The sequence below is a fragment of the Acomys minous genome (assembly GCF_964271855.1).
Source record: "Acomys minous genome assembly, chromosome: 20".
Classification (NCBI taxonomy): Eukaryota; Metazoa; Chordata; class Mammalia; order Rodentia; family Muridae; genus Acomys; species Acomys minous.
This window is the reverse complement of record NC_140502.1, coordinates 24381914-24407453: the sequence shown is the minus strand read 5'-3', so window position 1 is coordinate 24407453 and position 25540 is coordinate 24381914. Positions and strand designations below refer to the sequence as shown.

The window sequence follows — 25540 nt, the reverse complement described above, 5'->3', positions numbered from 1 at the left end:
TGTCTTTTTCTTTTTCTTTTTTTTTTCCTTCTTTTCTTTTCTCTTCTTCTTCTTCTTCTTCTTCTTCTTCTTTTGTGGTTTTTTTGAGACAGGGTTTCTCTGTGTAGCCCTGGCTGTCCTGGACTCGCTTTGTAGGCCAGGCTGGCCTCAAACTCACAGCGATCCACCTGCCTCTGCCTCCCAAGTGCTGGGATTAAAGGCAGTTGCTCTCTTACAATACTGTGAATGGAGCTGTGCACTACTGGCCTTTTGAAAATGCCTTCTTCCAACCCGTCCATTTCCAGAGGTCAGCCCCCCTCACCGGGGGATTCTAGGCAGGGGCTCTACCACTGAGCCACACCCCAGCCCCTCACCGGGGGATTCTAGGCAGGGGCTCTACCACTGAGCCACGCCCCCAGCCCCTCACTGGGGGATTCTAGGCAGGGGCTCTACCACTGAGCCACACCCCAGCCCCTCATTGGGGGATTCTAGGCAGGGGCTCTACCACTGAGCCACGCCCCCAGCCCCTCACTGGGGGATTCTAGGCAGGGGCTCTACCACTGAGCCACACCCAGCCCTTCACTGGGGATTCTAGGCAGGGGCTCTACCACTGAGCCACACCCCAGCCCCTCACTGGGGGAATCTAGGCAGGTGCTCTACCACTGAGCCACACCCCAGCCCCTCACTGGGAAAGTTCAGGCAAGTGCCCTCCAGATAAGTTGTAACTTCATCCCTACATGTTCTTTTAATAGCCACATGGGAGTGTTTTATGGCACAGAACTTTCTAGCCCTCATCATTTTATTTTTATTTTTTATTTTATTATTAAAAATAATATTTTTTTTTGCTTTTCTTTTCTTTTCTTTTTTTTTTTTTTTTTTGGTTTTTCGAGTCAGGGTCTCTTTGTAGCCTTGGCTGTTCTGGACTCACTTTGTAGACCAGGCTGGCCTCGAACTCACAGCGATCCGCCCAACTCTGCCTCCCGAGTGCTGGGATTAAAGGCGTGCGCCACCACGCCCGGCCTTTTTTTTGCTTTTCAAGACAGGGTTTCTCTGTGTGGCTGTCCTAGACTCACTTTGTAGGCTAGGCTGGCCTCAAACTAATAGTAATCCATCTGCCTCTGCCTCCCAAGTGCTGGGATTAAAGGCATGCGCCACCACCAGCTGGCTCATTTTATGTTTTTAATTGTTGTTCATGTTAACTTTCTCTGGGAGGAAAAAAAAAAGTAGTCAGAAGTCCAGATCCTGAAGTCAGACTGCCCGTGTGGTTTGCGGGAAGTGACTTACCCATCACTGTCCCTTAAATTTTTTGAATGGAGATACGGATTCTTGTGAGGACTTCCGTGATACCAGCCCTCCAAATCTTAGCTAGGATAGCTGTATTCAAGCCACCATTTAGCAGTTCTCCGTGTCAGACTGCGACAAGACAGGCCGCCCTTCTCAGGCTCAAACAGCCTTTGCAGGCACCAGCAACATTCTCTCTCTCTTTTTTTTTTTCTACCATTTTAAAAATTAATTTATTCATATTACATCTTGATTGTTAGCCCTTCCCCTGTTTCCTCCCATTCTTCCCTCCCTCCCACTTCCCCCCTTCCCCCCTCCCCTATGTCTGTGATTGAGGGAGACTTCCACATTCTCCTTTAAGGACCAAGAAATAAATAGTCAAGACTTTCCAAGAGTCTGGATGTCTGTTACCCGGGCCTGAAGTTTGCTGTTCTAACACTAGGTGGCGATCTAAGCCCTGGTTTGTAGGATTTGGGGACTAAATAAACCTGATTTTGGGAACGGGTTGCCGGTGGGATGGGAGGGGTGGGGGGTGGGGCGGGGAGGGAGAACGGCGGGAGCTGGGGAAGAGAGAGAGGGTGCAGTCATTTGTAACTCTCCACCGCCCCATAAATAAACCCTAATAAACTGCGTGAGCCATCCCATTGGCTGTTGGCTCGCACCATCCCCGCGTGGAGACAGATGTTAATTTTTACATCTTCCTGGGAAGAGCCCTGCTGCAAAATTTAAAGGGGCGGAGGGGGGCGGGGGGAGAGGGAGGGGGCGGAGTGTATGTTTCATGGCCGGCTGCATAGCTCGCTCTGTCAGTGTTGAGCCAGTGCGAGCGGTCTTTAAAGTCAGACCTCGGTTTAAAAAAAAAAAAAAAAAATCCCCTAAAAGGGTTTGGGGCGATCGTTCAGCGATTTAAGGTCCTTGCCGCTAAAGCCGGGTGACCTGAATTCCACCCCGGGAATCACACCGTGGAAAGGGGAGCGCGAGCTCTTCGCTCCGCACTCGTGCGCAGGTTAAACAAACAAACAAACGTAAGGAAGGAGGGGAAACAACCGCAAGAGTGACAGGAGAGGATACTTTTGAGTGCAGGCTGAAGTGTGAGAAGTTGTAGGATTTTTGCTTGTTCGCTTTTGTTGTTGTTTAAATGTTGTACGATCTTGCAACGTGTGTCCCCGACCGTGTGGGGGCAGCAGGTGAGTGAATGATCTGTTCCCCCCACACCCCACCTCGTTCTCCAGAGTGAACCAGGAACCAATAATCCCACTTCAGCATAAAACTCTCCGTGCATAGACGTCTGGAATAGCGAGGCACGGGGCGCGCCTTTAATCCCAGCACTCGGGAGGCAGGGGCAGGCGGATCGCTGTGAGTTCGAGGCCAGCCTGTTCTACAAAGCGAGTCCAGGACAGCCAGGGCTACACAGAGAGACCCTGTCCCGGAAACAAAACAAAACAAAACAAAATAAAAGCCCACCAACCAACCGACAAAACAAAACAAAAACCAAACACTAGAAAGAAACGACAACATTAAAAAAAAAAGTTAGGGATTTTGTAGCACCGTTGCAACGAGAGCTTCAGCGTCTACAGGGCGGTCGCCGCGGAGGCCACACTTGTGTTCCCAGCACTGGGGAGGTTGGAGCAGAGGGATCGGTAGTTCGAGGTCACCCTTGGCTACGCCGTGAGTTCCAGGCAGCCTGGCCTACGTGAGACTTTGTCTTAAAACAAACAGCCGGGTGGTGGTGGCGCACGCCTTTAATCCCAGCACTTGGGAAGCAGAGGCAGGCGGATCGCTGTGAGTTCGAGGCCAGCCTGGTCTACAAAGTGAGTCCAGGACAGCCAGGGCTACACAGAGAGACCCTGTCTTGAAAAACCAACAAAACAAAACAAAACAAACAAAATCAACCACATAAACAGTTCTTCAGGAGCTGTGTGTGTGTGTGTGGGGGGTGTAGTTCGCTGATAAAGAACCAATCAAGATTTCTCACGATGGTGTCTATAGTTTGGTTTTTAAATGTATTTTCTGGAGAAATGGCCCAATGCTTAAGAGCACTTGCTGCTCTTTCAGAGGGCACTGCATGCACATGGCAACACACACACACACACACACACACACACACAGTGATTGGGGAATAAATACGTTTTTTAAACTTATTTATTCTTCATATTACATCCCAACTGGGTGTTTCTCCTCCTTTCACTCCCCTTCATAAATCCTTTTTTTTTTTAGATTTATTTATTTATTATTTATTTATTTATTTTTGATTTTTCGAGACAAGTTCTCTCTGTGTTATCCTTGGCTGTCCTGGACTCACTTTGTAGACCAGGCTGGCCTCGAACTCACAGCGATCCGCCTGCCTCTGCCTCCCGAGTGCTGGGATTAAAGGCGTCCGCCACCATGGCGCGGCTATTTATTATTACATATACAGTGCTCTGCCTGCATGTACACCTGCAGGCCAGAAGAGGGCGCCAGATCACATTACAGATGGTCATGAGCCACCATGTGGTTGCTGGGAATTGAACTCAGGACCTCTGGAAGAGCAGGTGGCGCCCTTAACCACTGAGCCATCTCTCCAGCCCATTTTTTTTGTTATTGTTGTTTGTTTTTTGTTTTTTAAAAATATACTATTTGGTGTATTCTTCCAGACATAGTGACATACGCCTCACATAAGCTTGTAATCCTAGTGCTAAAACACTCGGTTAATGCATTGGAGGCCCTGGGTTCAACCGGAAATAAGATGGAGGGAGCAAGGGAGAGAGAGAGAGCAAGGGTAACAGAACACCTGAGCAGCAACTCTTCTTCCTTCATGGTTTCCGCAGACACTGACAGAACGCCCATCCCTCCCACAAACATGTACCGAGCACTGACACACCGATAACATCACAACCCTGGGGGGCACAGCCCGGGGCAAAAGCCAGAGTTCAAGGTCAGCCTGGGCTGCATAGTGAGACCCTGCCTCGGGGAAACCCAAACCAGTCAGCCGAACAGAAAACCAGAGCAAGGAAGGAAAAGAAGCTGACAGGTTTGGTAGCACGAGGTGAGAGGGGAGGCTTCGGCTCTCAGGGAAGGTAAGGTTTGAGGAAGACCTGAGGGAATACAGGGAGGGAACACAGAAGAGAATCTTCCAGACAGAAGAAAAACGGAGTGAAAAGAACCAGAGAGAGCCAGGCCGGTTTGGGGCAAGCCTGTAATCTCAGGCTCCCAAGGGGCTCAGCGGTAAAGCACTTGGGGGGGGGGCGCGGGAACGGGGCGCTGGGTGGTAAAAGCCTGCAATTCCCTAGGGCTGGGGACTTACCTAGCACTGCTCACCTGTTCAACGACCACCAGCCAAATAAATAAACAAAACCCTCAAAAACCTGAAGATGAGAAAGCATTTTTATTTCTTCAGTAAGACGTAGTAGAACCATAGATGCTAAGGTGTTTTCGTTTATGAGTTTTGTTTTTCCATTTTGATTAACATTTTAAAAAAGTAACTACATTAATTAAATTAATTTATTTATTTAATGTCTACGTCTTTCTTGTGGGGATCAGAGATCACGTTGTGGGAGGCAGTCTTCTCCTTCCAACTTGCGGGTCCAAGAGATCGAAACTCGGCGTTGGCAGCTAGAGCCTTTTAACCCACCGAGGCATCTCACACTCCCATGACTGATTTGGGGAGAAAAAAAAAAACATTAAAAGATTAAAGTAGTGTCAGATTCCCAGGTAAGGACAGTGCTTCATTCAAAACTTGTAACCTGCTTCCAGAATTCACAAACCAACTAGCATCCTTCTTGGCCTTACCTGTAAAAAAATGAGAATTTAAAGCCAACAGGGCTGTGGTGCCCAGTTTATACCAAAACTCGCCGCGTGGCAACAGCGGCACAAGGAAGCGCTTAAGAGCTGTTTCTGGCCTTTACGTTATTGAACCCGCACCATCTCGCTTCTCAGGGAGCCCGTGGGAACCTGTGGCACGAACGCCAACGCTTCACTTCCCCTTTAAGAGCCCCCGAGAGGGCGGGGAGTCAGAGTCCGCCCTCCCCCCCCAGCCCCGCCCCTTTTCCAAATTTCCCAATCTCCTCTCGGCATCCTCCTCCCGGAGGCCTCCGATTGGACAATCCGCACCAATCAGCGGGACTGCAGGGACTCCCCACCCCCAGGAGCCACGCCCTCGTCTAACAAGGCCACGCCCACCGCTCGGTCATTCCCCGTTGCTATGGGGACTGGTGGGCGGCGAGGAGTAAGGGGAGGCCCCGGATGTTCGTTGGGGATTCAACATGGCGGCGGCAGTGCCCGCGGCGGCGGCGGCGGCGGCGCGGGACAGCTGAAGGCGGTTGCGCGGGAGCGCGGAGTTCTGGGCCCGGCAGTTAAGGCCGCGAGCGATCGCGGGGCCAAGCCGGTAAGTTAGGTCGCGGGGGGCGGACGGGAGGGTTTGATGGTTACCGTGCGGTTGTGTGGGGGGGGGCGGAGGTGGGTCCGGGCACGCGCTGTGGAGGAGCGGGCATTCGGAAGGGGGCGGGGCCGGCGGGGTCAGAGTTCACCCCTGGGGGACAGGGTCGCGTGGAAACGGGGGGGGCGAGGGCGCGGGGGGAGCGCGAGTGGGGGGGGGCGCGATCGGAGGTTGGACAGGCGGAGGGGGCGTGGCCGGGTTTGAAATTTGTGCAAAGTTTGAAACACTTAAGTTGGAGAGGGGTTCGGGGCAGGTCTCGTAAAAAAGATAAATAAATAAGTAAATAAAATAAAATAAAATAAAATAAATAAAAAGCGGGGCCTCCAAGTGGTTTAAGAAGAGGGTGTTGCTCGCAAGGGTCAGAGAGGTCGCCAACCAAGAGAAGGCGAGCAAGGGGCCTGGTTGGGGATTGAAAAGTCTCGACCCGCGGAGTAGGTGGATTGAGTTTTTAGGTTTTGGGGACTCGGGTTGGGGGGGTGTGGGGGGTGCCCGGGGGGCGTGGCTGAAACTGGGCCGTAGGTAGGACGGTGCAAAAGAGGAAAATCTGACGGGTGTAAATGTTCTGGGAGGGTCAAGAGCTATATAGCCAAGCTTGGGGTGGGGGGGGGCGAGGTCAGGGAGGAGGGGACATCTAAGAGAGAGGCTTCAAAGTGTGTCCTGGAGGGGGGTGGGAGGGGGTGGAAGGGGGGAGGGGAGCCCCCTTCCCGCAGATAATGGAGGCCACGCACTGATAATAGGCTTCCCTCCCGGCGTTAAGGCTCCTGTGTACCAACTCATTTAGCACGGTACAACCTCACCGGGCCCCCGAAGCTGTTATTAAGATGCTAAGTGATTTGCCCCGGGTCAGCTAATGAGTAAGGTGAGCTGCTGGGATTCGGGCTCCCAGCTGGGGGGGGGGGGCGCTGGCCAGGAGTGCTGCTGGGGCCCTGCTGCCTTTCAGAAAACTCTCTCGGTGCTTGGTTAATGCTGAACAAGAGAGCCCACTGTGTGCGCGCCTCCTCTCCCGTTTCGCCCCCTTATCTCGTGAGCTGGGTATCAAGAGGGCGCCCCTGTTTTGCAGACGGAATAAAGTAAGCGCCAGGAAAGCTTTCTACCTGCCACCCGGTCCACTTCCCAGGAGATCTGTTCCTGGGAGCAGCCAGCCAAGCCACTCCCTGGGTGGGAACGGAGCGTCTGTTTAGCCTCCTTGGGAGGGTGTGACCTGGGAGGGGTGGTTCCCCTGGGCCTGTGGGAGTGGCGTGTGTAGGTGGGTGGCCCAGAGTCCAGCGAGCTTCTGGTTGGGTGGGTGTGACCTTAGGAATTCTCTGTTCCCGACACCACCAGCTCTCCCTGCGGTCTTTCGTGGCTCCCACCCTTTAAACCGCTGTTGCCGCGTGGCACCCAAACCCTTCCGTCTGAGGCTTGCTGGTCCTCTCCAGGGCTTTGACCTCCTAAGCAGCCGTCTTTCCGCCTGGGTCAGTCACGCTGAGCCGGCCCTGGGCAGCCCTTGGCTTTCCTTCCTTTCTCCCTTTGTTAAAGAGCCCGGTCTACCTTTTCCTGGTTCCTGCATGTGCACCCCCGCTGGCTCAGGGTGCTCGGGGAGGGCTGTTAGGCAGCGCGCTGGGTCCTGGGACCGTAGCAAGGGCCCCAGAGCCACACAGCCCTGCCTGTGGGAGCGGGCTGAGACCAGACTTCAGCCAGGGGCACTGACTGGGACAGGGAGAGTGCCCGTTTTCTGGGTCTGTCCTCGGAAAGTCCCTCGCGGAAGCTCGGGAGTAGGGCAGGAAGAGACACAGGAGTGACATGTGTAGGTCCTGGGCTGCGAGGGGCCAGGGGACAGCTGCGGAGGCTTAACCTGGGAAAGGCCGCTTACAAGTGCCTCAGTCGTCTCCTTCACAGAGTGGACCTAACGCGAGTGCTGGGTGCGCAGGGGTTGGCCTGATACCTGGCATACGGTAGGCACTGGCAGCCGGGCATACTGTGGAAGCTCTAGTCTTCTCCATGGCTCCTAACTTACCCCACAGCTGCCAACCCCACCTGCCATGCTGCCAGCCCCAGATCTGGGAGGCCACCCAGACGCCCCAGCCTTTTGTGCCAGCTTGGCACAGATGAGGAAGACGGGGCTGTGTCTTGGAGACCCAGGCTTAGGCCCTGCCTTGTCTCTGACCAGTTTGTTGTTTTTGTTTTTTCTGAGACAGGGTTTCTCTGTGTAGCCCTAGATGTCCTGGACTCGCTTTGTAGACCAGGCTGGCCTCGAACTCACAGTGATCCGCCTGCCTCTGCCTCCCGAGTGCTGAGATCACAGGCAGTTTGGGGTCTTGAGCAAGTATTGTTATACTGGCTGGTTTTGTTCTTTATGCTGTCTGGGAGACTAGTGAGAAAAACAGAGCTTTCAGTGTCAGGGGACACCCAGCCACCCCTGTCAGGCCACAAGGACAGCCAGGGTGCCATCCACCCGGTGTGTCTCCCCTCTCCTCCACCATAGCTTCTCTGAGGAACCGGATCAGCAAAGCCACCTTCACTCCGAGTCACGCCAGCACCACTGGGTCCCCCCATTCCATAGATCTGGGTGTGGGTGAGGCGGCCTCAGGCCATTGGAAGCCCCTGGGTGGCTCATGCCCACTGCTGTTGACAGTGCCCAGATCCAGTGTCACCTGGACACATCACAGTGGTCTGCACTGTCAAGGCCTTGTATGGTCACCTGCTTTCCATGCTATTGAGTATTTCTTTCTCCTGATGAGTCACATGGAGGCATCACACTCTGGTGGCCACGTGGTCAGTTCCTTGTGGAGCTGTCACTGTGCTGGGATGGATATTCTGGAATGTTCCCTTGGAGCCCATAGCCACCGTGTGTGTGTTAACTTAGCCCTTATGGAGCTCACACTCGGCCCTGATGCTGGGAACTTGCTCTCCTCGAGGCCTGCGCTGTGTGCTTCGCGGCAGCACAGAGGTTCTCTCACTGCTATGACAGTCGTGGCTCTGGCTGGACTCTCTCAGCATAGACCTGAGGTGCCTCCTCATACCCCCAGGCAGTGGGGAGCACCTGGGGAGGCGGCTTGCGTGCCTGCTTTACCCCGATGCCTGCCTAGCCTTATGTTCAGGATACAGGGCAGGCTTCAGGGCTTTGGCTGTTACTGTCTAGGGCGTGTGTGACGTTGGCCACAGCTTTGACCCCTCTCCCTCAGGGCCACCTCCCAGGGGTTGACATTTGGGAGAAGGCCTGGCCTGGGGAGAGGGCCTGCTTACTCTCTCTTTGCCTGTGTGGCTGTTGGGGCCATGGCTAACTAACTGAGTCTGGCAGGTTTGTCCCTGAGCGGCGATGCCCAGATAGGTCAGAGGAGGAAGTGCAGGCAGCGCAGAGGGGGCTTTCCGGAGAAAGAGTGAGCCAGGCCTTGAACAGAGTGGAAAACAAAACAGGCCATGGGGACGGGCCCTGGGGCCGGAGTAAGTGTGGGAGATCACAGGTGCTGGAGCAGGTGGTGGTGTGGGGACCTGGAGGGCGTGCAGTGCTGCAGGGACATTTGAGGAGCGGCTCACTCAGGTTGCCTGGGATGTGGTGGAGTGCTTACCTAGCATGCTGAGGCCCTGGCTTCCATCCTGGTAGAAAACTGGACCTGATGGCGCGTGCCCGCAACCACACAGAAGCACAAGGCGATACCCCCAAAGTCAAGATGGTCCAGGCTGCTGCTATCAAGGGATGGGTTGTAGCGGAGGCAGCAGGCCCGTTGGGATGGGAGGAGGCTCCTGTGTGACTTCATCCCTCTACTGTCTTAGTAGACACTGCAGCCGTAGACATGAGAAAACAGACCCAGAGAGAGAGAGAGACAGGGAGGGAGGATCTGAACCCTGCCTTAGGGTTCCGGAACCCCTGCACCCTGACAGCCCTCCAGAGATTTGAAAGTGGCTTTGATTGGACAGTGTCCATTTCCATCCCCATGGTCTTTGCCCAGGTCACCTTTCGCATAAGCTCTCTGGGGACCAGTTGGATGTGAGGCGTGCTGGATGGCCCTAAGTTCCTGTCCCCTCCAGTCCCCTCGTGCCCCTGCCCTTCCTTGTGCACTACTGTGCACCCCTTCTTGGCCCGTGGCTATGATGAGCTAAGGCTTCCCGGCCAGACGCCGGTCAGGGGAGTCCCCAGCAGCTGTTTGTTGCATCTCCTTAACAGACTGGTGACCACAGATGCCGCCAGAAGGAAGCTGTGCCTTTCCAAGTCTCGGCTAGGGAAATGGACAACCCCCACCCCCGCCCCGTGCGCCTTCATCCGGGGCCAAAGCTTATTGTCTGCTGGACACCCTGGCCCACAGGAAGGGTTTGGGGGTGGGGGGAGGTGCTAAGGAAGGTCCGTAGGGGAACTCCCCGGGTCCCAGGGGAGCACTCAGTGACAGATAGGACAGAAGCCACAGCTCATTGCAGCCTGTCTCCTGGAACTGCTGGTGTCCTGCTCTTTCCCAGCAGTCCAAGGGGTAAGGGGACTTCCCTGCCTGAGGCACGGTACTGGCCTACCTCTTGGCCACCCGCCTTGCTGGGAGCCTCTGGGGAAGAGACAGCCTCCTTCCTGGTAAAATGGGGTGGTTTCAGTTCCCTGCCTGCCAAGCCCGCGTGCATGCGAAGTGCTCCTGGCCTCAGCCTGGTGAGGGCTCTGTAATGTGGAGCCTGATGGCTTTCCCAGGTGTGTCTCCTGGCGCCCTGACCCCAGCCTGAAGCGCGCTGCAGTGCTCGCCCCCACCCCCACCCCCTCCACCTCCTGCGCGTGTGCCAGGGCTATGTGCAAGGACCCTGAAGCCGTCTGTCACTGACCTCATTGCCTGCGTTTTCATAGGAAGCCGCGTTGTTCTGCATGTGTGTGGATTACCTCCTCTGCGCAGCGGCGGAAACCACACACAGGCGGGAGCTGCTCGCTTCCCAACACCATGAGGGACCCCAGTTTCCGTGACTGTCTTCCTCACCACACTTGTTTCTGCAAGCACTGCCTCCCCCGTGTTTTCACTCAGGTGGGGCAGACCCTCGCGTGTCCCTCTATCCCACTCACCCCACGTTTTGAGACAGAGTAACCTGCTGGAACCCAGGTGGCCTAACTCTCCATGGTCCTCCTGCCTCAGCCTGCTGAGTTCCAGGACTCCAGCTGCCGCCATCACAGCCGCCTTGCACCTTGCACTTTGCTAAAGCTTTGGGCCACAACCAAACATGACCTCTAGTGTCCCATGGCTCCCACATGCCCTGCCTCTTCCGTGCTGCAGACAGAGCTGAGCAAACAAACATGGCTGCTCTAGAACCGAGCAGGAGGCTCAGAGCTGTGCACCCCAAGCTCTGCAGCGTGTGTGTTCCGCCTGCCGGGGGGGGTGCAGCCGGGGTGCTGTGCTGGGTTTACAGGTGTGAGCCACCAGGCCCCGTTCTGAGTATGTCCTGGGCTTACTGGCCCGGGCATGAACCCAGCTGTTACACATCTCCACTTGTAGGGCAGGAAATGAGAGCCGGGAAGGCTGTGGGGACTACTGGCTGCAGGAAGCCGTGCTGGGCTGTAGACCCAGGAGGGCTGCTGCTGCCCCTGGCTAGGACTCTGGCCGCTCCCTGTGCTAGAAGGCTCGACTTTCCTGGTGTTTTCATTCCAGGCTGCATGGGAGCTCCAAAGGGACCGAGACAGGTGGGGCCTCTCACAGAGAGGATGCCCCGCCCCGCCCTGCCCCGCCCCCGGGACGCTGATAAAGCCCCATTGTGCAGGTTCCCAGATTCCTAGTCCATTTTCACCACTCCCACAGGACAGAGGGGCCGGCAGAGGTGCCGAGGCTTGCCCTCCTGTCTCCACAGTTAGCAGTCAGATGGGCCCGGGGAGGAAAGTAGAACCCTGAGACTTCTCCACAGTGTCACCCTGACGAGCGGGCTCCCTAGGCAGCCTTACTCCTCTCTTGGGGGACCCTCCCGCCCTGCCGCCCACAGGTCTGCACAGTCCTTGCCTTTTCTTTCCCCACAGATCCCACAGCAGCCCACTTACGGATTATGCAACTGAAATGCAGTGTCCACATACAGTGTTTGTGATTGTACTACGGTGTTTGTGTGTGTGTGTGTGTGTGTGTGTGTGTGTGTGTGTGTGTGTGTGTGTGTTGCTAGGGATTAAAGCCAGGGCCTTTGTGCATGGGAGACAAGCACCAGTCCCTGGCTGATGCGCTGATGTGGTCTGGGTAAGGACTCCACCCTAGAGCCCCGCCCTCCACCCTAGAGCCCCGCCCTCTGGCTCAGCCCCACTGCTTTTTGTGTACACCTGTGTGCAGAGCACACAGCAGGGCCTTGGGTGCTCTCGAGCTCTGCCCCCGCTTTGAGACAGGGTCTCTCACAGGATAGAAGCTTGCCTTTTCTGCCAGAAGGCTCCCAGGCCCGTGTGCACCATGGGGGTTACACGGTCACAGGTACACGCAGCCTGGCCTGCTTTTCCCCTTGCATGCTAGAGCCTTGAGCTTGGCTCCTTGTGCTGCTTATTGAACAAGTTCTCTACCCTTTGAGCCGTTTCCTCCAGCCTCAGTTCTACCATGTTGTCAAGGCTTCTCACTAACTGTCAGATGCAGAGCAGTGCATACAGTAGTTACCTGAGCCAAGAGTCCTAGGGTGGGCCTCCGTGCTCAGCCTGGCTCCGGGGACCGTACCGGGAGCCTCTCACCTCTGCTCCCACCACCATGTCCTCTCTTAGTGGGGCCACCCCACCCTTGGTGCCCGTGCTGTATTTGCTGCTCCTGAATCACAGCGCCAGCTTGGTTGCTTTCAGACTCGTGGTCACGGAATCTTCCAGTGTTTGGTCTTTGTACCCTGCTCCTTTGCCCTCAGCTCTGTGGGGTAGATCTGCCTGAGAGTGTGTCACTGCCTCCTTCATCTCACTGCTGTACCACACCTGTTTCTGCGTCCCCTGCTGCGCTGGGGTATGGGCATGCGGCCCCCTTGCCAGGGTCACTCATGTCCCTTGCCTTGCATGCCTTTTCCCACGGGTCACCCCAGGAGGGAGAGCAGCTGTCCTCGCCATCAGGAGACACAACTTGATAGTGGTGAGAGTTTGTCTGTTCCACGTTGTCCAGGTCACATCCTCGTGCCCTCAGCTGCACTTGGCTTTCTAGTTGACCTGGAACCATTTTATTTGTTTATTTATTGCTTTGTGTGTGTTGAGACAGGATCTGACCGAGTAGCCCAGACTGGCCTCAAACTCATGGCAATTCTCCTGTCTCAGCCTCCAAAAAGCTGGGATGACACTTCTTAGCCTGTGTTTCTATAAATTCCAACTCTAAGCCTGTGGTGGTGGTTGCAGGAGGGGCTGGGCCCCAGGGGGCCCAAGAATCTGTCTGGAAGTAGAGGCCTTGACCAGAGAATTGCACCAAGACAGATGGGCAGAACCAGCCTGCGGCCTCACCTCAGCCTGTGGCCTCTCAGCCTGCCTCTTGGGGTCGGGCTTGAGCAACAGTCGACCTCAGTTCATACACCTTGTCCTCCCCCCTCCCTCTTCCCCCATCAGTACTGCCTCCCTTCCCAGAATCACCTGCGGCCTGCTGATGTCTTCCTTGCCACTCCTTGCTCCTGCTGCTCCCGCCTTCCGCCTAGCCCACTTTCCACAGGCCAGCACAGCCGGAAGAAGCCCGGATGGGGACCCTCCTGTGGCTCCACTCTCCTTGCAAGGCCCTTGGACACCCAGCCCTCACCTCAGGCCACCAATCTGTCCTCTTCTCTGCCAAAGAGTTCCTGGAACATCCCAGGCTAAGTCCTGCCTTAGAGCCTTTGTTCTAACTGCTCTGAGAGTCAAGTCTCTGCTGACTGTTACCCCCTTTTGGGAGACTACTAAGTACAAGGCTACAGTAGCACCCCCAATATACACACACACACCGCCATGCAGCTGGCAGCCCCGCTTGCTTGTCTCTGTAGTGCCACCATGGTCACTTAGACCCCACTGTGCTGTGATCCCTGGTGGTTTATGGTGCATCCGCCATGGCCCAGCTTCGCACTGGTAGGCGGAGCGGAGGGCCATGCTGTCGCCTTGTCCCTTACTGTGTCTCATTGCCTTGTGTGCAGTGGACGGACGGAGTGAGCTGTACTGACTGAGGCTCACTGTCAGGAGTGTGTGCTGGCAGACCCAAGCAGAGAGGCACTGTGGACGTGCCACGTAAAGAACTGTCTGGCTCCAGCTAGCTCCTGTGGGTATCCCTTGGGGAAAGTCTGGGTCGGGGGTGGTGGGGAGAAGACTGGGGGTCAGGTCCCTCATTGGGCCAAATTTAAATCATCATAAACCACCTAGCAGTTTTCGTATCTTAGTGTGTGTGTGTGTGTGTGTGTGTGTGTGTGTTCCTGTTTAGATTGTGGCCCCTTAAGTTTCCCTGTGTTCCAAGACGCTGTGAGGCTCTGCCCTGTGCAAGCTCCTCCTGGTGCCTGCCTCACAAATATGAATGGGGCTGTTTCTCTTCTTCCCAGCAAGTGTGCGCTGGCCTGTTGTGGCCTCCAGAGGAGGTCACACTGGTTGCTGCTCATTTGAGGTCTCTCCTGGCCTCAACTATGTGAGGCTGCCCTGCTAGGGGCCAGGCCTGACACAGCTTCCAGCCTGGGAGTCACTCTCTGGATGTGCATCCTCCTCACAGCGGAGAGTCGCTGAGGCCCCGTGATGGCCCTGCGCCCTGAGTGTGTGTGTGTATGGGGGGGGGTGGTATGTGTGTCAATGTAGACTTTGTAGTTAGCAGTCTCCCAACAGCCAGTGCTAATCAGCAGGGGCAGGACAAGATGGCCACACTGCAGCTGGGAATCCCAGGGGACCACACCATCTGACCTAAGGGCCTGGCACCTGTGGGGACTCCTTGGCGCAGCGTCAGCCGGTGTCTCCTCCCATGCGCTTGGCACCTCCCTGGCAGCCGTCAGGCAGGGCAGCTTCTCAGCGGCCTTCACAACTCAGAGGCCCAGTCCAGTCACCTGGTGGCTCTGCCCTCAGGCTGTGTGCGCTGCCCTCTGGTTGGTGGTTTGTCCTTTGGCTTTTATTTATTTATTTTTAACTTTCATATCATCATGAGTGTGTGTGCCCAGTGTAGGTACATGAGTGTGTGTGCAAGTGTGCTGCGGTGTACTTGTGGAAGCCAGAAAACATCATTATGAAATTGGCTTTGTTGTTGTTGCTTTTGTTTTTGTTTTTGTTTTTTTTTTGACAAGGTTTCTCTGTGTAGCCTTGGCTGTCCTGGACTCACTTTGTAGACCAGGCTGGCCTCGAACTCACAGCGATCCGCCTGCCTCTGCCTCCCGCGTGTGTGGCTTGAAATTGGCTTTCTGTTTCCATCTTTATGTGGGTTCTAGGTATTGGACTCAGCTTGGTACCCATTTAGCCATCTCACCTTCCTGTCATCCCCTCCACCCCTCCCCCACCCCCCAGCCCCCAATCCGCGAGTGTGGTCTGTGTGCCTCTGTCTTCTCTCAGGCCCTCACAACAGTGTCGTCCTTTCCCAGCAGGGGCCTTGCCTGCTGCTCATTGGCTTATTCCAGCTGCTTTATGACTGAGCAGAGGCCTCCACTCTTCACTCCCAGAAGACTGCTGGCTCCTCAAATTTGACCTTGCAGGCTGAAGACCTCCCCAGTTCCCTGCTTTTTCTGTGGCACCATCCTGGGCCCTGCAGAGGATGGGTAGGGTGCCCAGAGGAGGCTGTGATTTTCCTGAAGGATTTCAGGGGCTAATTAAAGGTTTTCCTTGACTAATCAGCATACTGTTTAATTATCAGGGAACAGGCGGAGGAATGTGGAAGGCTCTGTTGGGGTCTCCCCAGAGTGTGGCAGGAGGGAACCAGGAGGCCCTTGATAGGCTTAAAAGGATTTGGGGATACCCTGCACCTCACATATGTTAGCAGGGGTCACCAACTCTGTGTCTCCTCCACTAGTGTCTGTTTAGTGCTTTTACTTTGCTCCTCCTGGGGGTGCTGGCCTAGAGTGCAGTACTCTGGGTGCTGGCCTAGAGTGCAGTACTCTGGGTGCTGGCCTAGAGTGCAGTACTCTGGGTGCTGGCCTAGAGGGCAGTACTGTGGGTGCTGGCCTAGAGTGCAGTACTCTAGGTGCTGGCCTAGAGCGCAGTACTGTGGGTGCTGGCCTAGAGCGCAGTACTGTGGGTGCTGGCCGAGAGTGCAGTACTGTGGGTGCTGGCCTAGAGTGCAGTACTCTGGGTGCTGGCCTAGAGTGCAGTACTGTGGGTGCTGGCCAAGAGTGCAGTACTCTGGGTGCTGGCCTAGAGTGCAGTACTCTGGGTGCTGGCCTAGAGGGCAGTACTGTGGGTGCTGGCCTAGAGCGCAGTACTGTGGGTGCTGGCCGAGAGTGCAGTACTGTGGGTGCTGGCCTAGAGTGCAGTACTCTGGGTGCTGGCCTAGAGTGCAGTACTCTGGGTGCTGGCCTAGAGTGCAGTACTGTGGGTGCTGGCCAAGAGTGCAGTACTCTGGGTGCTGGCCTAGAGTGCAGTACTCTGGGTGCTGGCCTAGAGGGCAGTACTGTGGGTGCTGGCCTAGAGTGCAGTACTGTGGGTGCTGGCCTAGAGTGCAGTACTGTGGGTGCTGGCCTAGAGTGCAGTACTGTGGGTGCTGGCCTAGAGTGCAGTACTCTGGGTGCTGGCCTAGAGCGCAGTACTGTGGGTGCTGGCCGAGAGTGCAGTACTCTGGGTGCTGGCCTAGAGTGCAGTACTCTGGGTGCTGGCCGAGAGTGCAGTACTGTGGGTGCTGGCCTAGAGGGATCAGCTCTGCGGCCCTGTCACCTTGCTGGTCATAAGTGCCCACCTACATACACCCTGTGGCCAGGGCCCTGAGGGGACAAGGGCTTCTGTAGTGGAGCTCTTTGGAGAGGCCCGGGAGTGAGAGGAGGTGCAGGCCGAGTGATGGCCTAGTCTGTCTGTGCAGAGGCTGCTGGCTGGACCCCGCAGGTCCTGAAAGTGTGTGGAGACAGCTGTGCCAGGCATGGTTGCATTCCTTGCATTCCTAAGCAGGCCCCAGACTTCTGGTGGCCCTAAGGGGGAGGGTGGCCTGGAGAAAGGCGTCTGGGCTCTGGCCCTGCCCCTCCCTCTGCCCCACGGTCAGCCTCACTCTGCCCTCCCTTGAGGTCTGAGGACTGGCTGAGTTCTTGGCTAGTGTCCACTTCATTAGCAGAAAGAGTCACCAGGTTTAGGGGATGCAGGGACCCAGGCCCATGCCATGGGGCACACCGCCCCTCACTGCAGAGGTGTTCAGGGGGCCTCTGGTGGCCTGAGGGGGAGAATGGCACACATGCCTTAGCTTTCAGGATGTGTCAGGACATTCCTGCACGTCAGCACACTCTGGGGAGGCAGGACTGTTACATGCGTTCACACACAGGGCAGTGGAGGTCTGCCCCAGGCTCCCATCCCTGGGCCGGCCAGAGGGCGGGGCAGTACTCTGCACGCGCGTGCGTGCGCGCACACACACACACTCACACACGTGTGTACGTGCACACTTCTGTGTCCCACCCTCTCTCTTGCCCATGTCTGCTTTTCCCCTTCCCCACAGGGAGGTTGGAGGGAATATGGCCTGTGCAGGCCCAGGGCACTCCTGGGACTGAGGGTGGCTGTGTCACCTGCAGCCTCCAGCTGCTCTGTGAGCCCATGTCTGGTCGCTGCTGCCAGCCATAATTTTGGCTGCTCAGACTTGGCCTGTTGCTGACCCTAGGTTAAAGATGTGACTATCACATTGTAAGAGCGTGTGTTATTTTACTCCCCACCAGCTCTGCCTGTGGCTCTCCAGGACGCTGGCTTCCTCTCTCTCTCTGGGTAAGGCCTGAGCTCAGCCCCTCTGGAGCCGGGGGCTGATGACTGGCTCCCTGCCAGCGAGTCAGCGTGTGTGCAGCCTGGCACTGCCATTGCTGTGTCATTAGAGTCCCTGTGGCTGTCATTACCGTTATGGCTGGGGAGGGCAGTGCTCCACAGACTCACTGTGATTCGGGCATCCCCCTTCGTAAACATGGGGCACACAGACTTGAGAGAGCTGCTTCCTACCCGCCTCAGGTCCCTGTCGCCACTTACAGCAGCTGCCATCTGTAGCCCCATCCCAGGTGATCCTTTTAAAACAGACACTTAAGCATTATGTACTTTAGACAGGAAATTTTCAGATTTGTCTGTTGACAAGAGTTCTGTAATAGCTCCACACTTTCCTATTGAGATCCATTTTCCATTCTGTCCAATTTGGTTCACACCAGGTCCAAGGCCTCTTGAGCAGCCTTTCAACTCTGCAGTTGCCGTGTGTGTGTGTGTGTGTGTGTGTGTGTGTGTGTGTGTGTGTGTGTACAAGTACACAACTATAACACTGTTGCTGTGGGTGAACATCTGGGTTTAATGATTTAATGACTTAATGTTTGCACAGCTGTCAAGTTAATTTTGAGGATAAAAACTTAAAAAGGAGAGAAAAAAACCCGAAAGCCATGGTAGTGCATACCTGTGTTTCCAGCACCTTCAGTAAGGAGCTTTTAAGTTCCAGGCTAGCTGGGTGCCTAGAGAGACTGTCTTAGACACACAAAACATTGTTGAGTGACCGAGTGAAAGAACGGTGGAGGTCCAGTGAGTGGTGGACTTTGGCCAGGCCTGCCACAGACGTGGGCTGTGTGTGACTGCCTCCTCTGCAAAAGGAGCCTTAGCTCCTCCTCCATACCTTTGCAATCACATGGCTGTCCTCACTGCTGCCCCGATCTCCTGCATGGGGCACAGATGAGCCACCAGGGGCTGCCACTGCCCCAGTAGCTCCTTCTACTGTGGGGTTAGCTACTGCGCCCCTGGACAGGCACACCTCAGACCAGAAACGTCTCTGTTCTGACCCTGCCCCACCCTGTTGAGCTGGCTCACAAAGTCCATAGGGAAGCCACTGTAGTAATTCTACCATGGGTCCATATCAGCTGGGTTTATCACACAGGTCTGCTGCTGAGTTGCTAGTTTGGGGGTGCTTCAAACCCTTCCCACCACCTCAGGGAGCCTCACTTCCCCATTCTAGGAACCCTGTACGGGTTACTTCATCGCAGAGAAGCCCTCAAAAGAGCCAACACCTTAGCGCCATGGTGCCAGGCACATGAGTTACCGCGCTGCTTCTTGTGCTCAAACATCTGAGAGGAGCAACTGAAGGAAGGCGGGGTCTGGCTGGGCTCAGGCTTGAGGGCACAGTTCACCCTGGCAGGGACGGCTCGGGCAGAGCAAGGCGCCTGGTCACGTGACATTGGCGGGACGCAGAGAGGTGAATGCTGGTACTTGGTACTCTCTTTCTCTTTTGGAGAGAGGTGGGAGGGGCGGGTAGAGTGGGAGGGAGAGAGGGAGAGAGACCAAAGTCTTAGATCTCAGGAACTGGAGTCACAGGTATTGTGGGCCATCTGACGTGCCGGGAGCTGAACTCATGTCCTCTGGAAGAGCAGCAAGCTCTCTTAAGTAGCGAGCCATCTCTCCAGCCCCTCACTTTCTCCTTTTTACCAACTCCTAAACTCCAGCCCATGGGCTGATGCTCCTGACATTTAGGGGGACCGCCCCTATTCAGTTAGCCAGCTCTGTAAGCACCCACATAGACACACCGAGAGGTTTGTTTGCATGGTGACTTTATTTATTTATTTATTTAGAGACAGGGTTTCTCTGTGTAGCCTTGGCTGTCCTGGACTCACTGTGTAGACCAGGCTGGCCTCAAACTCACAGTGATCCTCCTGCCTCTGCCTCCCAAGTGCTGGGGTTAAGGGCATGTGCCACCACGCCCAGCCTGCATGGTGACTTTAAATCTACACGTTGACAGCCCCTGTTGCCTTTCCTTCCCTCGTCCCTTCAGCCCTTGGCCAGGCTGGGGGTAACCTGTCAAGGCGAGGACTAGCACTCGGCAGGGGAACTCCTGGTCCAGGGAGGCCAGCAGAGTGATGGCTGCCATGGTGACGCCTATCTGGGAAACCAGTAGTGGCTTCCTGGCGGGAGAGGCGTGTGGGCTGAGGGGCCAGAAATGGGAGCGTGAGCTGGTTTGTGGAAGAAGAAACAGAGAATAGCGTACTCAAGGCTAAAGAGCTGCGCGTGGTGGTGGCATAGCTCTGCTGCAGCTCTGGCACTCCAGACCGCCAGCCTGGACTACCTAAGGAGGCTTCGTTTGAAAACAAAGCAAAGGCTCAAAGATGGGAACAGGTCTGCCATTTAAAATAAAATTAGTAATGTCCTTAAATTTTGACCTACCTGTAGGTTCACACTGCAGCTGTAAGGCCTTGTGAGCTAGGTTTGTCACGTTCTTCCTCAGCTTCCCTCAGTGTGACACCTTCAAAGCCACTGAGGTCCCCAGCCAGGGTGTGGACTTTGATCTGATCAAGGCTGAACATCCCCTCACAGCTGTTCCGCCCCCTCCCGAGGCCTGCCGCGGCCACACCCCTGCCACCCCCTCCCGAGGCCTGCGGCAACCACACCCCTGCCACCCTTAACCTTGGGCATCCCTTTCCCAGCTTTATAATTCTCTCATTTTAGGATCGTTACATAAGCAGAACCATTCCACAGAGAACCTTCTGGAATTGTCTTCATTCATGCAGCCTCGTTCTCAGGAGATGTGCACAGATGGCTGCGTGTGTTGGGGGCCCTCCCTTGCTGTTCCTGGGTGGCACTCATGGGTACCCCGGGGTGTTTCACCATCCGCCCATGGAGGACAGCTGCTTGGTTCTAGTTTTTTGGCTATTACAAGGAAAGCCTCTGTAAACGTTCCCATAGTGGGTTTTGTGTGGAGTATAAATTTTCGTTTTTCTAGGACAGATACCCCAACATGTAATTGCTTGGTGGTGTGGCAGTCACAGGCTTTAAGGAGGATGCCAGACCATTTTTCAGAGTGGCTGTGCCATCTTCCACTGCCATTAGCAGCGCAGCGCGAGCAGGTCGCCATTTCTCTTCACACTTGTATTGTCACTGTTTTTTATTTTAACTCCTGTAGTAAGTGTGTAGCTCTGTCTCACAGGCGCGTTAATTCCTGTCTCCCTAATAGCTGATGCTGTTGAACATCCGGCGGGCTTATCTGCCATCTGTGGATCTGCTCGGTGACATGTCTCCTGGCTTCTGCTTACTCTATTGAACTGTTTGCTGTTTTACTGTTCAGCTGTGTGAGTGCTTTATCCTCGGCGCTAGGCCTCTGCCCGACATGGGCCTTGTAAATGCTTCTCTCAGTCTCTTGCTTGCCTTTTCGCCCTTCAGTACTGAGGATCGAACCTAGGGTCTCTCGTGTGTGCTAGGCAAACACGCTACCACAGAGCCACGTCTTTTTACCCTCTTCGCACGGACATTTGTAGAGGAAAAACTTTCTTTAAACAACACCTTGCTTTTAAATACTTTATTTGTACGAGTAAGGGTGTTCTTGCCTCTGTGTGTGTGTGTGTGTGTGTGTGTGTGTGTGTGTGTGTGTGTGTATGCACCTGTGCATGCCTGGTGCCTGTGGAGTCCAGGAGAGGGCACTGCATCCCCTGGGGCTGGGGTTCCGGGTGGTTGTGAGCCCCACATAGGTGCTGGGAACTGAACTTGGGTCCTCGGGTAAAGCAGCCAGTGCCCTTAACCGGGACAGTCTTACATTTTGCTGAGTCCTGCATTCATGTCTCCTTCTCTGCCTTGTGCCCTTGAAGAGCTCTAGAGGTGCCTCCCTGTGTGCAGCGCTGGGGATGGACACAGGCCCTGCACGAGCTCAGCAGCTTATACAAACCTTAAGTTGTCCAGGCTGGCTATAAGCTCACTCTGGAGTCCAGGCTAGACTATAGAATCCTCCTGCCTCTGCCTTGGTTTTGTTTTCTGGCAGTCTTAAGACTTTTACCTTTAAGGGTAAGTTGTGTGCAGTGTGGTTTCTGTCAAGGTTCCTTTTGTGTGTTTATGAGAAACCTTCTGTAGAAGATGCTGCCCTTCTGGCTTTTCCCAGTTACCACAGCCCACTGCCGCTCCGTGCTCTCTGGGCTAGCCTCTACCAAACACACAGAATAGCTAGGCATGCTGCCTCAGGCCTGCAGTCCTGGCTGTCGGAGGGCAGAGGCTGGAGGACCTTTGCGAAGCTAGCCTGGGCTATGAAGTGGGACCCTGGCAGGGTGTGGGGACTGAGGGAGTGCTGCGGGTGCCGGGCAGAAGAACTGGAAGTTCAGTCACCACAGGTGGGACTGTAAAACGGTAGCCACCGTGAGGAACAGCTTGCACTACCCATGTGACCCATCCCTTCCAGGCCCAGGTACGCAGTAAAGAAGTGAAGGTGGGACCAGGTGTGGTGCCGCACGCCTGTAATCCCAGCACAGGGTGGCAAGGGAGGTGGATCTCTGAGTTCAAGGCCAGCCTGCTCTCAGAGTGAGCTCCGGGGCAGCCAGAGCTGTGTAGAGACCCTGTCTCAAAAAGAAAAATCAAAAAACTAAGAGCGGGGACTGGAGTGGTATTTGCACCCCCAGTTCTGTGCAGTGTTCTTCACAGCAGCCAGAAAGTGGGAACAGCCGTGCGCCCCTCCCTGAATGGAGAGGAAGCCGCAGGCGCACACGATGGCGCATTATCCCGCCCCAGAGAGGGCGAAGCCTTGATGGATGCTATTGTGCGGCTGAACCTTAAAAGCTTTGTGCTCAGTGGAAAAAAAGCCAGACCTGAGGAAGAGTGATCGCGTGGTTCCACCTGCACTCAGGGCCGAGAATAGCGCAGAGGGCAGAAGGTAGAGGGTCACCGGGCGGGCACAGGGGAGGAGTGCTTCTCTCTTGCTGGGTAGAGTTTCTGTTGGTGCTGGTAAAAGGGTAAAGAGTGGTGACAGCTGCAGCGCTCAGTGTATTTAAGGACCATGGGCTGTACACTTGTAAGTGGTTAAAGTGATAAGTATCATCTTTTTTTTTTAATTTTATTTACTTATTTATTATGTATACAGTAACTACGTGTACACCTGCACACCAGAAGAGGGCACCAGATCTCACTATAGATGACTGTGAGCCACCATGTGGTTGCTGGGAATTGAACTCAGGACCTTTGGAAGAACAGCCAGTGCTCTTAACCTCTGAGCCCCCTCTCCAGCCTCAAAATGACTTAATTTTTTTGGGTGGGGGGGTTCGAGACAGGATTTCTCTGTGTAGTCTTGGATGTCCCTAGACTCACTTTGTAGTCCAGCCTGGCCTCGAACTCACAGCGATCCGCCTGCCTCTGCCTCCCGAGTGCTGGGATTAAAGGCGTGCGCCACCACGCGCGGCTAAAATGACTTAACTTTTAAGCACTGCATTGGGGCTGCAGAGGTGACTAGAGGCTCAGAGCCGCTGTTGCAGAGGACCTGGTGTGGGCCCAGCCCTCAGCTCACCACAGTCTGTAACTCCATGAAGATCCAACGCCCTGTCCTGGCTTCTGTGGACCCTGCGCATGCACACGCGCGCAGCCATACGTACAGGCATGTTCGTGAAAGTCCATTTCTGGGCTCTCTGTGCCCTGCACTGCCCCGCAGCTCCATCTCCATGATCGCGTGTCGGGCTATAATGTCCTTGGATAGCCCTTGTGTGTTCCTGTGGAGGCCAGAGGTTCCTCATTACTCTGCACTTTGTTGAGGCAGGATCCTACTGAACCTGGATCTCAGCTGTTTGCCTGGACCCCACCTCCCCAGAACCAGGGTTCCAGACACAGTGCCCAGCTTTTCACAGGGGTTCTTGGATCCGAACTCGGGTCTCATGCTTACACAGCAGCACTTTATAGCCTGGAGCGTCTCCTGGTGCTGCCTTTCTCAGTAAATGCAGAGTCCCCGGCCGCCCTCCTCCAGCCCCCACTGTGCTGGCTGCCGCGTCCTTCTCACCACTTTCTCCACGCCCACTCTGGTCTCCTGGATCCTGCCCTCTCCAAAGCAGGTACCGCCTGGAGCTCATGCCCGTCCCCTGGATCCTGCCGCAGCTCCCCGCAGCCCCTCGTGCTGTGCTGCCACCACTTTGTCCTCCCCTCTGGCCCTGTCCTTGCTGCCCTGTCCTTGCTGCCCCTCCAGCCCGCCTGTCAGCTGCGATTCCAAGCTTCATCTGTGTGATGCCTGGTCAGAAGAGGCCCCCGGGCATCTGGTGGGCGCGTGCTGACCTCGTGCAGAGGCGCGCGTGGGGAAGGAAGTTGTGTGTAGCTGTGGCAGGCGACTGGGTAAAAGCGGGAGGAAACGAGGGCAAAGGTGGGCATGGCCTGGGCTCCTGCTGGGGAGATGGCTGGAGCTGTGAGGCCTCAGCTGGTTTTCATGGCCAGATTAGCTTTACAAAGGTCCGCCTGACCCAGCAGAAAAGCAGGCATAGGTACTGGATGGACACTTGGTGGAGGAGGCCGTTCTCCCAGCCTCTGTAAGCGGGAGAGGATGCTCAGTGGATGGATGTAAACGTGCAAATGAAAACCAGGCTGAGCCGAGCGAGCGGGGAGCTGGGCAGACCTCTGCTGTGCTGCGGGGAGCAGCGGCGGGCGCCCTGCTGCTGCAGGTGAGGGATGGCAGCCCTGGCCTTGCTGAGGAGCCGGAACAGGCCAGTCCTGGGTCAGGGCCACTTGCATAGCCTCCAGAGAGCACTGGCAACACCTGTGCATGCCTGCTGTGCCCTGCTGGCATCTCTGCACTGCCTGTGAGAGAGAGCAAGACAGAGCTACCGCCCTGGCCTCGTGGGGCTGCCTCAAGTCACTGCAGCACTTCCACATGGCTGCCACAGCGGGCCCAGCGGTCTGCAGAGCGAGGGACGGTGAGAGGCAGCTGCTGCACATCTGAACATGCGCACACTCGATGTCAGGATGCGTGTGCAAATGGCCTCACACACACCATCACAGCAGAGCCTCTGTGCAGAGGGAAGCCCCTTCTTGCCCCACAGGAGAGACAGACGGCACCACCCGTCCTCTGCCCCCTCCAAAGCTCCTTCGACGCGGAGGTTTGGACACGGCCTCGTGCGTGCCAGGCAGGCGCTCTGCTGCTGAGCCAGGCATGGCGCAGCCCTCGCTGCACTAGTCCAAGCAGGAGCTCTGTCAGCTCCGCTGCCTCCTCTTCAGTGTCAGGCAAGAAATCGGGTCGTGCTATGTGGCCTGGCCAGCTTGGCATTTCCTCGTATCCTAGGGTGATCTTACATGGCAGTCCCGCCACATCTGGCTACTTTTTTGTGTTTTGACATTGAGATGGGTCTCACCTGGTCACCCTGGGTGATGTGAACTCACTGTCCCCAGGCCGGCCTGAGCCTGGAGCTCCTGACCCATAGGACCTTGACCACACTCAGAGCCGCTGCCTCTCCAGGGGTCTTGTGCTTTATCATGATGGGGTCCCAAGCTCTGTCACTGAGACCCACCCCCAAGTAGCACAGGCCCTCCCATGCTGTCTCCCAGGGGCCCAGGAGGTCACCATGAAGAGCATTTGTCTTTCCAGTGTCTGGTGACTGCAGTGAACGCTTGCATGGCCCGTGGGCTGGCATTTACCAGGTCCCCAGGGTGTCTCCACTCATGGTGCTGCCAGAGCCCTCCTCCCAAGCCCTCCTCCCGAGCGCCATGTGGCGGGAGGTGTTGTGGAGCAGGGCAAGGTGCTGTGTGTGTAACAAGGCGCTGCATTTTCTGGGGTTCTTTAAAGTGTGGAGACGTAGTCACGAACACATGGGCCTCTCCAAAGGAAAAACACAAGGGGATGGGGAGGCCATGTCCTGCCTCTGTTTACCCTTGATACCTCTTGGCATTGCTACCATGTGACCACATCCCAGAGGCAGAGATGAAAAGGAAAGAGACAGACAAGCTCCTGTGTGACAAGCTGTGATTACTGAGTCACCTGCTCACACCCCCTCCTCGTGGAGCCGGCCAGAGCTGGCCTGGCTGCACCACCTCCCCCAGCAGAGCTCAAACCTGCTGCTCTGGTTTGGGGAGGCAGCCCTACCTTGGCTCCTCTCTAGATGCCTGCTTCCTCGGTGCCCTGCCCCCACAGGGAGACAGTGACTGGAGACCTAGGCCTTGTTCTGCAGGGG

The 25540-nt window shown here is 55.7% G+C and overlaps 2 long non-coding RNA genes across 2 annotated transcripts in view; one reads left to right on the top strand and one right to left on the bottom strand.

Moving 5' to 3' along the window:
• The window catches only part of LOC311591182, a 129139-nt gene that overhangs the window by 83810 nt on the left and 19789 nt on the right, over nt 1-25540 (top strand). The window lies entirely within an intron of this gene.
• Nucleotides 4607-5236, bottom strand: LOC311590965. The gene is made up of 2 exons (XR_014777000.1): nt 5026-5236; nt 4607-4890 (listed from the first exon to the last, which is right to left on the bottom strand). It is a non-coding gene; the product is annotated as an uncharacterized lncRNA (long non-coding RNA).